This window comes from Mirounga leonina, unplaced genomic scaffold, assembly GCF_011800145.1.
Source record: "Mirounga leonina isolate KUSES-001 unplaced genomic scaffold, KU_Mleo_1.0 Mir_168, whole genome shotgun sequence".
In the NCBI taxonomy this organism is placed as follows: Eukaryota; Metazoa; Chordata; class Mammalia; order Carnivora; family Phocidae; genus Mirounga; species Mirounga leonina.
Window position 1 is genome coordinate 16048819 of NW_023270426.1, and position 16154 is coordinate 16064972.

At 39.3% G+C, this 16154-nt stretch overlaps 1 protein-coding gene across 6 annotated transcripts in view; it reads left to right on the top strand.

Moving 5' to 3' along the window:
- The window catches only part of CDC42SE2 (CDC42 small effector 2), a 185768-nt gene that overhangs the window by 89586 nt on the left and 80028 nt on the right, over nucleotides 1-16154 (top strand). Inside the window, exon 1 of one of the 6 annotated variants that reach the window (XM_035014058.1) lies at nucleotides 14766-15283. The exons of the other annotated variants lie outside the window; for them this stretch is intronic. The gene's annotated coding sequence lies outside the window, so the exon portion shown is untranslated. Of the gene's footprint in view, nucleotides 1-14765; nucleotides 15284-16154 lie in introns of those variants that run through there. 6 annotated transcript variants of the gene reach the window in all.

The window sequence follows — 16154 nt, forward strand, 5'->3', positions numbered from 1 at the left end:
GGACATTTTATATAAATGGGATCATACAGTGTGTGTGTTTTTGTGAGTGGCTTTTTTCACTTAGCATAATGTTTCAGGGTTCATCTATGTTGTAGCATGTATCAGCACTTGATTGTGTCTTGAAGATGAATGTTAGTTGTATGCATATACCACATTTCATTTATCCATCAGTTAATGGGTATTTGGGTTTCTACATTTTGGCTATTATGAATAATACTGCTATGAATATTCATATGCAGCTTTTTGTATGGATATATTTTATTTTATTTTTTAAAAGATTTATTTATGAGAGAAGCGCAAGCAGGGGGTGGGGCAGAGGGGGACTCCCCATTGTGTATTACTGATAAGTTCTTTCAGCCAAGATCATTCAGTGTTAGAATGTTAGTATTGTATGTTGCCCTAACAATTGTCTTATAAATAAAGTCATTTTGGGCTACTGCTAAGAGAATCACTTTATGCTACGGTTGAAAGACTAAAAAAAGTCAGCTATCAACTCTGAAATGTGCTTTTATGGCAGTCAATATCACTTGAGCAAGAGGAGGGGGAGAGAGAGAGAGAATGTCAAGCAGACTCCCCGCTGAGCGCAGAGCCAATCCCTGGGCAGGATCTCGCAACCCTTGAGATCATGACTTGTGCCAAAATCAAGAGTCAGGCACTTAACTGACTGAGCCACCCAGGCACTCCGGCAATGTACATTTTAAGCTTAAACATAATCTATCTGTGAGCATTCTTTGCAAGATACAAACAGTACTGTAGGATTTTCAGGTAGAAAGATATTATAGAGGGAATTTGATACTTAAAAAAAAATCATTGGATAGTTTGGAAGAATTGGAATCAGAACCATCACTGGATTATATGTTTAAGAATATAAGGCCAGGGGCACCTGGGTGGCTAGTCGTTACGCGTCTGCCTTCGGCTCAGGTCCTGATCCCAAGGGTCCTGGGATCGAGCCCCGAATCCGGCTCCCTGCTCCGCGGGAAGCCTGCTTCTCCCTCTCCTGCTCCCCCTGCTTGTGTTCCCTCTCTCGCTATGTCTCTCTCTGTCAAATAAATAAATAAAATCTTAAAAAAAAAAAAAAAGAATATAAGGCCATAGCTGAAGGGTCAGGAAGGTAAAACCAGGGACCCATCATAGGGATGCTGAATATGTGATGTGACTGCTTCTTGCTTGCATCTGGTGACTAAAGTTACTGTAACTGCTTCTAATCACATTGATTTTGTTTTGTCATTGCTTACCACTTAAATCAGCAGTGGAAGGATAGCTTCGTCATTTTCTTTCCTTCACTTCTGCTTTCCAAATCTCTAAAGAGGCCTTCTTACTGGTAGAACCTGATTTACATTCTGAATGCAAACTATAACTTGAAGTCTGGGAAATGTAGTTTACTGGTTTTATTTTGTTTTAGCTTTCCTGCACCTGAGATACAGGTAGGCATATATGAGGAGTGGTAGGAAAGAATGAATACCAGGTGCTACTTGAGTAACCTCTCTAGCATTCAGCAGAAGCCTCCATATTTTTTCAGTGATAAGGCTTTATGTCTTTACATGCAGTGTATTTTGAAGATGGTAAGATGAAAAAATCCACCTTAGACTTGATTTGTTCAGGAAATTTTCTTTTCCTATAATGTGAGCCCTTACTCTTCTGTTACTTTCATAAAGTAGCATGTCTATTGTAATATTTCCATTTGGAAATACACTAGTGTTTGTAGAAAATTCTTTTATACTGTGTTTATCTCTGGGTTGAATAGGTGAAATATTTCTGAAGAATATAACTGTAAAATATTATGTTTTTCTGGGTGCCTGGGTAGTTCAACTCTTGATTTCAGCTCAGGTCATGATCTCAGGGTCATGAGCTTGAGCCCTGCCCAGCAGGGAGTCTGCTTGAGATTCTCTCTCTGCCTCTCCCACTGCCCCTCCCCCTGCTCACTCTCTCTCTCTCTGCCTCTTTCTAAAATAAATAAATCTAAAAAAATCTTGTTTTTCCCTTATTGCTGGTTTTTCACAGGATTGAATTAATATATAATTATTTTTTTTTTAAGGATTTTATTTGAGAGAGAGTACACCTGAGAGAGACAGTGTATGCGTGCAGAAGCAGGGGGAGGGGCAGGCAGAGGGAGAAGCAGGCTTCCGGTGAGCAGGGAGCCCGATGCAGGACTCGATCCCAGGACTCTGGGATCATAACCTGAGCCGAAGGCTGACGCTTAAACTGACTGAGCCACCCAGGTGTCCCCTAGTATGTAATTTAAATGTCTTTTTAAAATCGTTTATGCTACCTCAGTTCATTATTTTGTCAACATAGGAAAAGCTATGGTAATCTTTAAAAAGAATATGCGAGCTAGTAAAAGTAGCTTTTCCCCTTATAAAATTTAGAATGAAAACATGTATGATTTTTTGATACTGGGCCCCCCCTTTTTTTTTTTGGATTTATTTATTGGGTTGCCTGAGTGGCTCAGTTAAGAGTCTGACTTCGGTTTAGGTCATGATCTCAGGGTCCTGGGATGGAGCCCTGCATAGGACTCCTCGCTCAGTGGGGAGTCTGCTTCTCCCTCTCCCTCTTCCCATTCCCCAGCTTGTGTGCACATGCATGTGCTCTCTTTCTCTCTCTAATAAATAAAATATAAAAAAAAAAATAGTTGACTGGAGCCGAAATTAAGAGCTGGACGCTTAACAAATGAGTCACCCAAGCGCTATGATAGTTTTTTAAAGAAATTTTTATTTCGTCAGAAAATTTTGAGAGTATTACAAGTCAGTATGCTTTTCTATCAAAGTATTTATACCTCCCATATTTTGTGTTCCGTAGTCTTGAGTATGGTGAGCGTATCATTAAATAGCCTTTTGCTAAATAACTTTCAGATGCTATGTCTTAGGTTCTTTAATATTAAGTAGTTGAGAATATGTTGCTATCTATGTAGCTTCAGTTGGCATCTGTTTGCAGGAAAAAGTATTAAGTTGACCTGGAAACCTGACTCTGCTTTATTTATTTTTTAAAGATTTTATTTACTCAATTAGCTTGCGTTGGTGAGCAGGGAGGTGGGAGGTGGGGTCAAAGGGAGAATCTCAAGCAGACTTGGTGCTGAGCATGGCGCCTGACGCAGGGCAGGATCTCACGACCCTTAGATCATGACCTGAGCCGAAAACAAGAGTTGGGCACTCAAGTGACAGTCACCCAAGTGCCCCCTAAGTCTGCTTTAGTGATGCCTGTTGACTGCTTGCAAGGAGCATGGAATTAGGTTTTGGTATAAGCATTTTTGGGTGAAATTGAAGGGTTGGTCCCCATTTTTTCCTCCCAGCTATTTTCTAATTTGATGATTTTTTTTTTTTAAGATTTTATTTTATTTATTAGAGAGAGAGAGAGAGACAGCTAGAGAGGGAACAGAAGCAGGGGGAGTGGGAGAGGGAGAAGCAGGCTCCCGGCTGAGCAGAGAGCCCGATGCGGGGCTCGATCCCAGGATCCTGGGATCCTGACCTGAGCCGAAGGCAGACGCTTAACGACTGAGCCACCCAGGTGCCCCCTAATTTGATGATTTTTAAAGAGTTGATAGTATTCTGTTGCTGTTCTCATTAGGTCTAGAGCACTGTTATTCTATATCTGCAAGTTAATGTTGTCTTTGAACTTTCTTGTATATGTACCCTTGAAAACTTTTTTGAGAAACTTTGTACTTCTTCATAAATTTTAAAACTGACATTAAAATCTTAAGTTTATGAAATTACCAAAGATGTAATTTCTGGAATACTGTATGTTGTCTATGTTTTTAAAGAATATGTTGCCAAACACCTTGACCCTGTTTGTTCTGCTTATTCACTTTATTGCAAAGAACTGCTGTAAAATTTGGTAGTCCTCACTGTCAAGCCAGATCGTGTATGTTTTCTTAAAAGTGGCCTGACGTTTGCAATGCTAATAGAAATAGCAGCACCTGCACTGAACAACCACTGGACAACTGTTTGCACTACCAAATTCTGACATCGATTGATTAGGCAAGGAGTCTTGCCGTGAATTTCTTTGAGTATTTCTTGCGTTGCTTAAATGAGACTTTGTGTCTGCCAGTTACGCCTTCGGTGCACTGGAGACTTACTGAAAATCAGTACCATGTTAAGGTTTGAGATGAGTGAAGTATGGCTTTCTTCTACAACGTGGAAGAGTTACTGTGAAAGGGAAGGTGGAGAAAGAATGAATGATGCCTAGACACATCAATTTTATTTATTTAAAAAACATTTAAAAAATATTTTTTAGGTAATTCCTATGCCCAACATGGGGCTTGCACCCATGACCCCTAGACCAAAAGTCGCACGCTCAACTGACTGAGCCAGCCAGGCGCTCCAAGGCACATCAATTTTGGACAAGAGCATAGAAGGAAGTTGGAGATGTGGAAATGAAATTTCCTTACAACTGTCCAGACCTATCCTCTGTAGTACCTGGAAAGTACCAAACCTTACACTGGGTTGAGGACCCTTGAGTTAAGGGACTAGCTTATCTTCTGCTTTAGTTGGCATTGTGTATTTATCCTTTTAACTAAATTACCTCCTTTTTAATTTTGTCTTGAAATCTTTGTTTTGACAGACAGCAAAACTGATCTTTGTGATGAAACCATTGTGGTTTTCATAGTACTCTATAGACCATTGAACATAGTCATCAGGACCTCATGGATGTGATTGCCAGTACAGAAATTAGAAAAAAAGAAAACTGATTATCTACCTTATAATTTAGGCCACGATAAGATCTTGATTTTCCAGAGTTGAGTATACAAGAGAAAACCTTAGAAATACTGGAAGAAAACATGAATCAGTATAAAAACTCTTGGGTGTGGGGAAACTTTCACAAGCCATCCAGCATATAGTAATCCCCCTTATCCATGGGGTATGCATTTCCAAGGCCCAAGTGGATGTCTGAAATCATGGATAGTAGTGAGCCATCTGTTACTATATTTTTTTATACATAAATACCTATGATAGAGTTTGATGTATCTAGTTAGGCACAGTAAGAGATTGATAACAGTATCTAATGATAGAAAAATTGTAACAGTTACTGTAATAAAAGTTATGTGAATGTGGGCTATGTCTCAAAAGAGCTTTTTTTTTTAAAGTTCATTTATTTTAAAGATTTTATTTATTGAAATAAGTAGAGCAGGGGGAGGAGCAGAGGGAGAGGGACAAGCAGACTCCATACTGAGCATGCAGCCCGAGCCTGGGCTAGATCCTATGACGCTGAGATCATGACCTGAGCCGAAACCAAGAGTCAGATGCTTTAACCAACTGAACCACCCAGGTGCCTCCTTTTATTTATTTTTTAAAATAATCTCTACACCCAGTGTGGGGCTTGAACTCACCACCTCAAGATCAAGAGTCACATGCTTTTCCGAGTGAGCCAGCCAATCACCCCATCTTGATATATCTTACTGTGCTATACTCATTCTTCTTGTGATGATGTGAGATGAAAAAAGGCCTCTGTGATGAGTTGAAGTGAGGTGACCTACATAGGCACTGTAATGTTAGGCTACTCTTGACCTGATCATAATTCAGTAGGCTCATGTGCTTGTGACTGTGGTTGACGGCGGGTAACTGAAACCAGGGATAAGGGGAAGACTACTGTACTTTTTCTCATTAAAAAAGTAAATCTCTGGGGAGTCTGGGTGGCTCTGTTGGTTGAGCGTCCTGCTCTTGTATTTGGCTCAAGTCAGGATCTGAGGGTTGTGAGCTTAAACCCCGCATTGGGCTCCCTGCTGTTCGTAGAGCCTGCTTAAGATTCTTTCTCTCCCTCTGCCATTGCCCCGCTTTAAAAACAACAACAACAACAAAAAACTCATAATTACTGTTTCATGGCCATAATTTTTTTAAAAATACAGAATCTTACCTGTTTCAGAAATACAATTTTAAAAATACAAGTAAAAGGTCAATATTCTCATTTATATCTAAGTTATCTTGCAAATTTCATATATTTTCCCTTTTGCTTTTTTTTTTTTTTAAAGATTTTATTTATTTGAGAGAGAGAGAATGAGAGAGAACACATGAGAGGGGATAGGGTCAGAGGACGAAGCAGACTCCCTGCCGAGCAGGGAGCCTGATGCGGGACTCGATCGCAGGACTCCAGGATCATGACCTGAGCCGAAGGCAGTCGCTTAACCAACTGAGCCACCCAGGCGCCCTTCCCTTTTGCTTTTAAGCTTGGAGAAACCTTTCAAAGAGGTGTTGTAATAAACATGACCCAGTACCCATAACCTTCCTGGTGATTCCTTTGCTAAGTTCAGGGGTTATTTGGCTCTTGGGAACAGACAGGTTGTACATACACAGGAGTGGGTGGAATTGAAATTGTTAGGGAAGCTGGCTCTTGTGTTCTCTTGGAATAAAGTACAGATCTTCCTCAACTTAAATGGGGTTATATCATAAGTTGAGAATATCCAGAATCTAAAAGGCATTTAATACACCTAACATACCAAACATCATCACTTAGCCTGCCTTACCTTATTCTCCAAACACTTGCATTAGCCTACAGTTGGGCAAAAAGCACTAATGAAAAGCCTACTTTATAATAAAGTGTTGAATATCTCATGCAATTTATTTAATGCCGAAAATGAAAACCAGAATGGTTGTAAGTGTATCTGTCATTTACCTTCAAGATAGCATGGTTGACTGGAAGCTGTGGCTCACCCCTGCGGCCCAACATCCCAAGAAAGTATTGTACCCCATGTCACTAGCCCAAGAAAATATCACAAGTCAGAATTTATGAAGTACAGTTTTTACTGAATGTCTGTAGTTTTCTCACCATGGTAAAGTCAAAAAAATCCTTAAATCAGGGACTGTCTGTATTGATTACTAAGCTGTTTTAAGATGAGGATCTTCATACTGAGTAGTAGTATATATACTTGTTAATTGGATATTTGAATGGTTGAACATAGTTATTTTTACAGTATATAGATAAATTTTAATAATATAAAAATGAGAACTTTTTTTTTTTAGGATTTTATTTACTTGACAGAGCACAAGCAGGGGTAGGGGCAGAGGGAGAGGGAGAAGCAGGAGAGCGAGAGGGAGAAGCAGGCTCCCCACTGAGCAGAGAGCCTAATGTGGGACTTGAACCCAGAACCCTGGGATTATGACCTGAACCGAAGGCAGATGCTTAACCGACTGAGCCATCCAGGCACTCCTGTTCTTTTTTTTTTTTTTTCCTGTAAATTATATCCCCCCTCCCCCGAGCAATTTGTCAGTGGCTACTTTGAGGCCCTAGTGTGCCAGGGCCTGATTGAAATGCGTACTGAGTGCTCTGCAAGAGAATGACACAGTTTACCACATCTTAAGTCCTTAGGAAGGCAGTTGGGACAAATTAAATATGTATTGACTTTCTCAAAATAAGTTGAAATTTCAGCACCCTATGCATTTACCAGAAAAATACCACACTGAGTCACTCTTCTGGTGATTGAAAATGAACAGCTGGTAGAAGAAATCTCATGTTAATGATACTGTTACTGCGGGAGGGCCACTACGTAAAAGATGCAGAGACTCATCCTTTAAGTAATATTCAGAAACATCAGGAAGCGTTATCCTTCGGCAGATAGGCTGAAATAAATGGAGACATTCCTGGGTTCACAGATGAGTATATCAAATCTGGATCAAATTAAAATGTATTAATACAGGACGAAGAGGACAAATTATTGATCAGTTTGGGAACTATTACTTATTTTGCCTTAAAGGTAAGATATGTTGTCCCTTTTTATTATCAAATATGTTTTTCTTTTGTGGGATTAAATAAGAACATTGAGTTATTCAATAAATACTTAGCACCAGCTGTGTGCCAGGGACTTACGTAGTAGGAGTTCATTGGAAACTAACATTGTCTTAATAGAGCTTACTTTCTAGTTGGTGAAGACAAGCAGTGAATGAGTGAAATATATAGCCAGATAACTTCAGGTGCTACGAGGAAAAATAAAACATGGGAGCAAGGTGGAGACTGTCAAGGTAGGGAACAGGAGATTGCAGTTATAAATAGGATGGCAAAGGAAGGGCTCAGTGGCAAGACAATAAAAAGACAACTGTTAGAGCATCATTTATGATAAATATTGGCAGCAACCTAAATATCCATCTACAGAGGATTAGTTAAATATATTATGATACACCTATATAGTGGAATACTGTATAGCAAATAAATAAAAGTCAGGGCACCTCGGTGACTCAGTTGGTTAAGCTTTTGCCTTCGGCTCAGGTCATGATCCCAGGGTCCTGGGATCGAGCCCCACATCTGGCTCCCTGCTCAGCGGGGAGCCTGCTTCGCCTTCTTCCTCTGCCCCTCCCCACACCTCCTCCCCACTCATGCACATGTGCTCTCTTTCTCAAATAAATAAAAAATCTTAAAAAAAAAAATAAGTCATACCTATAAGAATCATCTCAGATATAGGAAATAATAAAAATTAGGTATGGAATGATAAAAGGAGTATGCTACCATTATGTCTACTACAAAAATTTGTATATTTTATATATGTAATTTTATAAATGCATGGATTATCATTGGAAAGATACATAAGAAAATGTTAATAGTGCTTATCTTTGGTGTGGAGAACAGGATGATTGGTAGACAGAGTGAGGTGTAGTAGTTCAAATTCCGCCCAAGTGTCCATTGATAGATGAATGGAGAAAGAAGATGTGGTATATATACCCAATAGAATATTACTTAGCCATAAAAAAGAATGAAGTCTTGCCATTTGCAACGATGTGGATGGAGCTAGAATATTATAGTAAGCGAAATAAGTCAGCCAGAGAAAGACAAATACCATATGATTTCACTCATGTGGAATTTAAGAAAAACAAAGAAAAGAGACAAACCAAAAAACTCTTAACTCAAGAGAACAAACTGATGGTTACCAGAGGGGAAGTGGGTGGGGGGATGGGTTAAATAGGTACAGGGGACTTAAAGGGGTGAGCAGTCAGTTAAGTATAGAATTGTTGAATCACTATACTGTACACATAAAACTAATAAAGCACTGTATGTTAACTGTACCAAATTTAAAATAAAAAAATATTGAAAAAAAAAAACCCCAAACCAAAAAACTTTGAGTTCATTGAAAAAAATTCACATCCCATTTATTTTGTATTTATACTACTTAGTCAAAGTGAGCAAATACGGTGTAAAGTAAGAATGTAAGGACTGTTTGCCCAATTAGAAAGTGATGGAGGGGTGCCTGGGTGGCTTAGTCGTTAAGCGTCTGCCTTTGGTCATGATCCCAGGATCCTGGGATCGAGCCCCCCATCGGGCTCCCTGCTCCGTGGGGAGCCTGCTTCTCCCTCTCCCACTGCTTGTGTTCCCTTTCTCGCTGTGTCTCTCTCTGTCAAATAAATAAAATCTTTAAAAAAAAAAAAAAAAAGGTGATGGAAAACGCATGTATTTATTATACCCAGTGGCCTAGATAGTGAATAAAATTGATAGTTAATAGAAACACGGACTCAATTCTATTGAGCTGGAGACCTTGTTGTTGACATCTTGGATGATGGATTGTAGGGATCATGATGGTAACATTTAGATTCGTGTGCTGTTTTTTCACTCTTCTAATCAAATGGAAGGTGTTCATTTCCTAGGGCTGCCACAATGAGGTACCATCACCTGAAATTTGCTGTCTCACCGTTCTGGAGTCTAGAAATCCAGAAATCCAAGGTGTCATCAAGGCCAGGCTCCCTCAGAAACCTGTAGGAATCCTTCCTTGCCTTTTCCTAGTTTCTGATGATTTACAGGCAGTCTCTGGCATTACTACCTTGCAGCTGCATAATTTACAATCTCTGCCTTCCTCATCATATAGCATTCTCCCTGTCTGTGTCTTCCCATGGCTGCCTTCTTATAAAGACACCAATTATAGTGGATTAGGGGCCCACCCTACTACAGTATGACTTCATTTTAACTAATTACATCTGCAACAGTCCTATTTCCATGTAAGGTCATATTCAGAGATAGTGGGGGGTACGTCTTCAACATGTCTTTTCTGGGGGCCAGTAGAGGGAAATGGACACAGTTCAACCCCAAATAGAGGCTTGTTTCTTTCCTGTTACAGCCTTCCATATATACAAAACTGTTTTGTGAAGTTGTATGAAAAGATAAGTAATGTTTCACAATTTATTTTTAAAGACTCTTAATAGAAAAGTTTTTTCTATAAGGAGAGAAGATCTCATCTCTGAATCAAATCAAACTTAAGAGTGAAGTCTACTAAACGTTATGTTTTAATGAAAATACAGTATTTTTTTCTCTTAGTGTTGTAAAAGTATGAGGATTGTAAATAGTAGTGAGTTAGAGATGACACTGAATGACTAATTCATACTTTGTACTTGTTAATAAAGTCATACCATGAAGATAAATACCGCCTATTTTCTTGCGCTTTTGTGCTCATGTAAGGATGGCTTTTTCCAGATCAGTTTGACCTAAAGATAAAATTAAATATGGCAGCAGAGAGGACAGAGTATTTAGCTCCCTTCTTAGTTTTTCTTTTGTACCATGACCATTATAATTCTATAAAACATTAGGAAAACTTTAAAAATTCTTTCTCCCCTTTCTCTCTTCCTCATGTATAAATCAGAAGCCAAGTATTTGTTAGCCTACAAAGTCTTTTTAAAAGTTATTCCTTAAATACGCCTTTTTGATACCTTTTTATCCTTTGTGAAATGAGCATTCTATCTGAATAAACCTACCAGTTGTCATTTAGATTCCCTTCTGTGTCCCCCCCGCCCCCACTCAGGGTCAAAAAAAAAAAAAAGGAAACTCTTAGCAGTCTTAAAGTGCTTTTTTCCCCTCTGAAATGTTCATTAATAGAGGAAAAACATGTATTCAGCTTTTTTATGAGTAATTCCTCTGACTTCTTTGTGAAACAGGCAGTTTTAAGATCTTAGATCTTAAGACATTATATTATGTTCTTAATAGGGTAGGCTAGGGTAATGTGCTTTAATTCAGCTGCCACCTAGTCATATTTAAAATATTTTATAAATTCAGGTATCATAGACTGTTAGAATTGATTTGGTCAGTAATTGCTTAGTCTGGCGTTATCTCAAATGCAGGAATCTTTTAATTTTTTTTGTTTCAAGTTTTCATTAAAATTCTAGTTAACATACGGTGTAATACTGGTTTCAAGAGTAGAATTTCGTGATTCATCACTTTACATATCACATCCCCACAAGTGCCCTCCTTGATTACCCATCACCCATCAAATGTAGGGATCTTTTTTTTTTTTTTAAAGATTTTTATTTATTTGACAGAGACACAGCGAGAGAGAGAGAGAGAGAGAGAGAGAGCACAAGCAGGGGGAGTGGGAGAGGGAGAAGCAGGCCGCCCGCTGAGCAGGGAGCCCGATGCGGGGCTCGATCCCAGGACGCTGAGCTGAAGGCAGACACTTAACGACTGAGCCACCCAGGTGCCCCAAATGTAGGCATCTTTTTAGTGTTCCTTATTTTTAAAACCTTAAGGGAGTGTGAACTCACCACTTCTTTAGCCAACCCAGTATCTTTTGGAGGGCAGTTATACTTTATATGGTTCTTCCTTTTTTTAAAACAAAAATTGCCTTTCTGAAACTTCTATGTAATGGCTTTGGTTCCATCCTCTTTGATAACCCACAATAATGCTTCCTCTTTCTCAAACTGTATGCTTTGGCCTACACATATTTGAAGGCTGTCTTGTCTCCTCTGTTTTTTGCTGGGCTAAATCTCTAGTTCCCTTAACTCTTACATGACATCTTTTTCAGACTCCTCACCATTCAGCTCTTCTTTGGATATATTCTTTTTCTAATTTTTTATTTTTTTAAAATTTGAGTATAGTTGACATACAACATTAACATTAGTTTGACGTGTACAGCAAAGTGATTCCCCTCTATGTTGTGTACTTCCCACAAGTCTAGCTACTGTCGCCGTATGATACTATTACAGTATTGTTGGCTGTATTCAAATGGCTATGCTTTTATTTCTGTGACTTACTCATCCCATGACTGTGTCCCTGTATCACCCACTCCCTTCGCCCACTTTGCCTGTCCCCCCCCATTACCTTGCCTCCCCTCTGACAAAAACCATCAGTTTGTTCTCTGTATTTATAGGTCTAATTCTGCTTTTTGTTTGCTTATTCATTTGGTTTTTTTATATTCCACATGAGTGAAATCATATGATATTTGTCTTTCTCAGTCTGACTTATTTTACTTAGCATAATACCCTCTGGGTCCATGCATGTTGTTGCAAATAGAACAATCTCATTCTTTTTTTAAGGGTGTGTAAATACCTTCTCCCATTCAGTAGTTTGCCTTTTTGTTTTGTTGACGGTTTCCTTTACTTTGCAACAGCTTTTTATTTTGATGAATTCCCAGTAGTTTATTTTTGCTTTTGTTTCCATTGCCTGAGGAGACATGTCTAAAAAATGTTGTTAGGGCCAGTGTCAGAGAAACTACTGGTTGTGTTCTCTTCTGGGATTTTTATGGATTCCTGTCTCACATTTAGATCTTGAATCCATTTTGCGTTTACTTTGGGTATGGTGTAAGAAGGTGGTCCAGGTTCCTTCTTTAACACACAGCTGTCATATTTTCCCAGCACTGTTTGTTGAAGAGGCCATCTTTCCCCCATTGTACATTCTTGCTTCCTTTGTCATAGATTAATTGACCATATAGGTGTGGTTTATTTCTGGCTCTGTATTCTCTTCCATTGATCTGTGTGTCAGTGTCGGTGTCAGTACCATACTCTTTCGATTACTACAACAAGGTGGTGTATCTTAAAATCTGGGATTGTGATACCTCAGCTTTGTTTTTCCTTTCCTGGTTGTGTTCTGGTTTATAAAAATGTCTCTTAGGATCTGGTACCCAAAAACAGATGCCATATTCCTCAACATGTGAATCTGAAATTATAGGCCTAAGTTACTTTTCATGATGTGGAGGTGCAAGCAGGATTGGTAACTTCTGCAATATAAGTGCCCTGAAGGGAAGGTACCTGATACACTGGAAGAGCACCTAATATAGATTTGCGGGTTGGGGAAGCTTCCTGAAGGAAGTGATGGCCATATCAAGTTCTGAAGAGTACGCCAGGCAGAGGTGGACAAGTGTGATGCCCTGTAGTCACGAGAGGGAGAACCTGGTGTTTCATGAAACAGAATGAAATTGAAAATGGCTGGATGATGACACAGTTATGGGGCATTGAGTGGAAGAGGCAGTAAATGATGTTCAAGGGAAAACTGGGGAGCACGTCATAAAGGCCCTTAGAAATTGTATTAACTGAACTGTTCCTGAGGATAATAGTGAATCATTAGTGGCAGTTTTAAGTAAAAAAAAAAAAGCAAACACCACCAACCATCCCATTTTAGAAGGATCATTCTGTCCCAAATGCCAACGAATTGGAGGGTTTGAGATGTGCCAGGAGATCACTTAACAGCTATAATGGTAATTTTTAGATATAATGGTGGTGCCCAGGCCTTGACCAGTGGCTTTTGGGTTGGAAAGAAACAGACTGGAATAGTTCAGAGAATTCCGTTGTTGTTTGGCTGTAGTGGGGAGGGATGGAAAGGTAGGAGTCAAGGATTTGGTTTGAGAAACTGGGTAGATGAGAGAATTTAATGAAAATCATTTGAATGGGGAGGGGGCGCCTGAGTGGCTCATTTGGTTAGACGACTGCCTTGGCCTCAGGCCATGATCCCAGGGTTCTGGGATCAAGCCCCATATCCGGCTTCCTGCTCAGCAGTGAGCCTGCTTCTCCCTTTGCCTGCTGCTCCCCCCCCCCCACTTGTGCACGCTCATGCTCTCTCTCTCTCTCTCTGTCAAATAAATAAATAGAACATAAAAAAAAAAATCAGGGGCGCCTGGGTGGCTCAGTTGTTAAGCGTCTGCCTTCGGCTCAGGTCATGATCTCAGGGTCCTGGGATCGAGCCCCGCATCGGTCTCCCTGTTCCGCGGGGAGCCTACTTCTCCCTCTCCCACTCCCCCTGCTGTGTCTTTCTCTGTCAAATAAATAAAATCTTTAAAGAAATAAAAGAAAAAAATCATTTGCATGGGATTGGAATAGAGGAGTGCTGGGGAAGAAGTGAGGTTCAGTTAAGCCTGAGACAGAGATAGCACATGCAGGTGGGGTGTACTATATGCATTTGGTTATGTGAGGCTGAACTGAAAGACATCTAGGCTGGAGAACTTTGGACTTTAGATAGAGCTTGACTGGGAAAGTAGGTTTGGCTGTCATCAGTATACATATGGTAGCTGAACTTAGGAGAGTGATCTGAAATAATTTAGAGCATTGGTACAGTGAAAGAGGAGGGCACAGGCCAAAACTCTTAAAGAACTGTGACCTTATTATATTTTAGCTAAACACCTTTGGTGTTTTTGATGGGATTATTTGGGAACCAGCAAAAAGAAAGAAATCAGGGCTGCTTTAATTTATTTAGTAGAAACCCACCAAAATTGTTTGATTGGAGGAGTGAAAATGGTTCTTAAAATATCTCCCTTAGTCAGCTCTCAGTGTCTAAAATTCATATTATTAGAGGTTCTCTACTTTGGGGTAAGGCATTGTTTCTAAAGGAGTTACCTGTTAAAATGTAGATGTCCCTAAAGACCGCTAAAATACTAATTGGTGGTGGTGATATTTTTAGGTCAGTAGGTTTTTTTCTGGAATTCACACTGAAGGGACAGATAGGAATTTGAGAAAGATGAGGCTTGGGAAACATGACATTGTTAGGAGTATGGGGCACAGACCTGGATTTGTGCATTGAGGTTACCAAGCACCTGGATAAAGAGATAAGGAGAGTAAGAGCCAGAGACTGTGTGTGTGTGTGTGTGTGTGTGTAAAATGGGGATGGTGAGTTGGAGAGCAAAGAGGTAATGTCATTAAAAAGACATAAGAGAACATTTGAAAAGATAAAGAACTAAATAAATGGAAAATCCTGAAAGTATTTCAGTTATAAATTAGGGCAACCATGTAATTTATCATCTAAACTAGGACATATTGAGAAAATTTATTATCTAAACTGGGACATACTGAGATAGAAAGGGGACTGACTTCTGAGTAATTACATTGTGAAAACTTGCATAAACTGGGGCTATCATTAGCAAGTAAGAACAAATGGTCACTGTAGTTATAATGTGCTTATTTTAATATAGTGTAATAAAATAGTATCAGTTTTTAGCTACCATGTGCCAAGCATTGTACTAGCTATGCACTTGATACATCTTAATTACATTCTTAAAATAATCCTCTGAGGTAATTGGCTGTTGTTTTTATTTATAGTTGATGAAACCAAATCTCAGGGAAGTTGGCCTACAGTTCTCCGTGGCAGTCAGACTTGGACACAATGAAGTGATACAAACAAAATCCAAGTAAACTCTTAAACACTACATTGTACTGCAGTGGCTGTGGGTGTGCATCTGTATTTAAAAATGCCCTTTGACTTGCTCAGAAAATTACTCTCGTCATATTACATCATGTATTAAATCCCATTCCCCTTCTGATAGTCATTTATCTGAAGGCTTACTTTGTGCCAGACTACATTATCTAGGCATTTTATGTGTATTAACATAATTTAAACTCATGATAGCCTTATGAATTATTTCCTTTTTATAGTTTAGGAAGTTGAGGCATGGTGAGTGACTTGTCTAAACTCAACATATTTAGTAAGTGGCAGAGCCAGAATTCATGCTCTGACAGACTCCAGAGCCTGTTTTCTTAATTGCTCTCCTCTACTGCCTCCTCTGGTCCATGTTCTTTATGTGGACCTGTCTTCATTTCTCTTGGGAGTGGGTTTGTTTTGGTGCCTGGTAAGTGTATATAAGAAAGTTTCCACAGTGTTTCCAAAGTGGTTGTACAACTTTGCATTCCCACTGGTAGTGCATCTTTATTACCACGTCCCAGCCTTTTCCACCAGTTTTGAAACTCTGGTAGTTAGAAATACATTCATTCTCCCTGTTTAAAAGTTTTGCCTCATTCACAGCTATTCATGTATATACTGTCATTTCTATCCATTTCTGTAACCCTACCACGTCCTACGCTTTTGGGTCCAGGAACGTTAACAGCACCAGTGAACAGTAGCTAGAGGCAAAATGGCTTGAATCTCTAATAGTATCACCATTGGCTAGGATATTATTGCCCAGATAACTTTTCACTTAAACTGTGTAACTGCATGGTTATATGCCTTTCTTTACAGTGTACTTAAGGAGGAAATAAATGGTAGTGATTTATTACAGTGCTAAT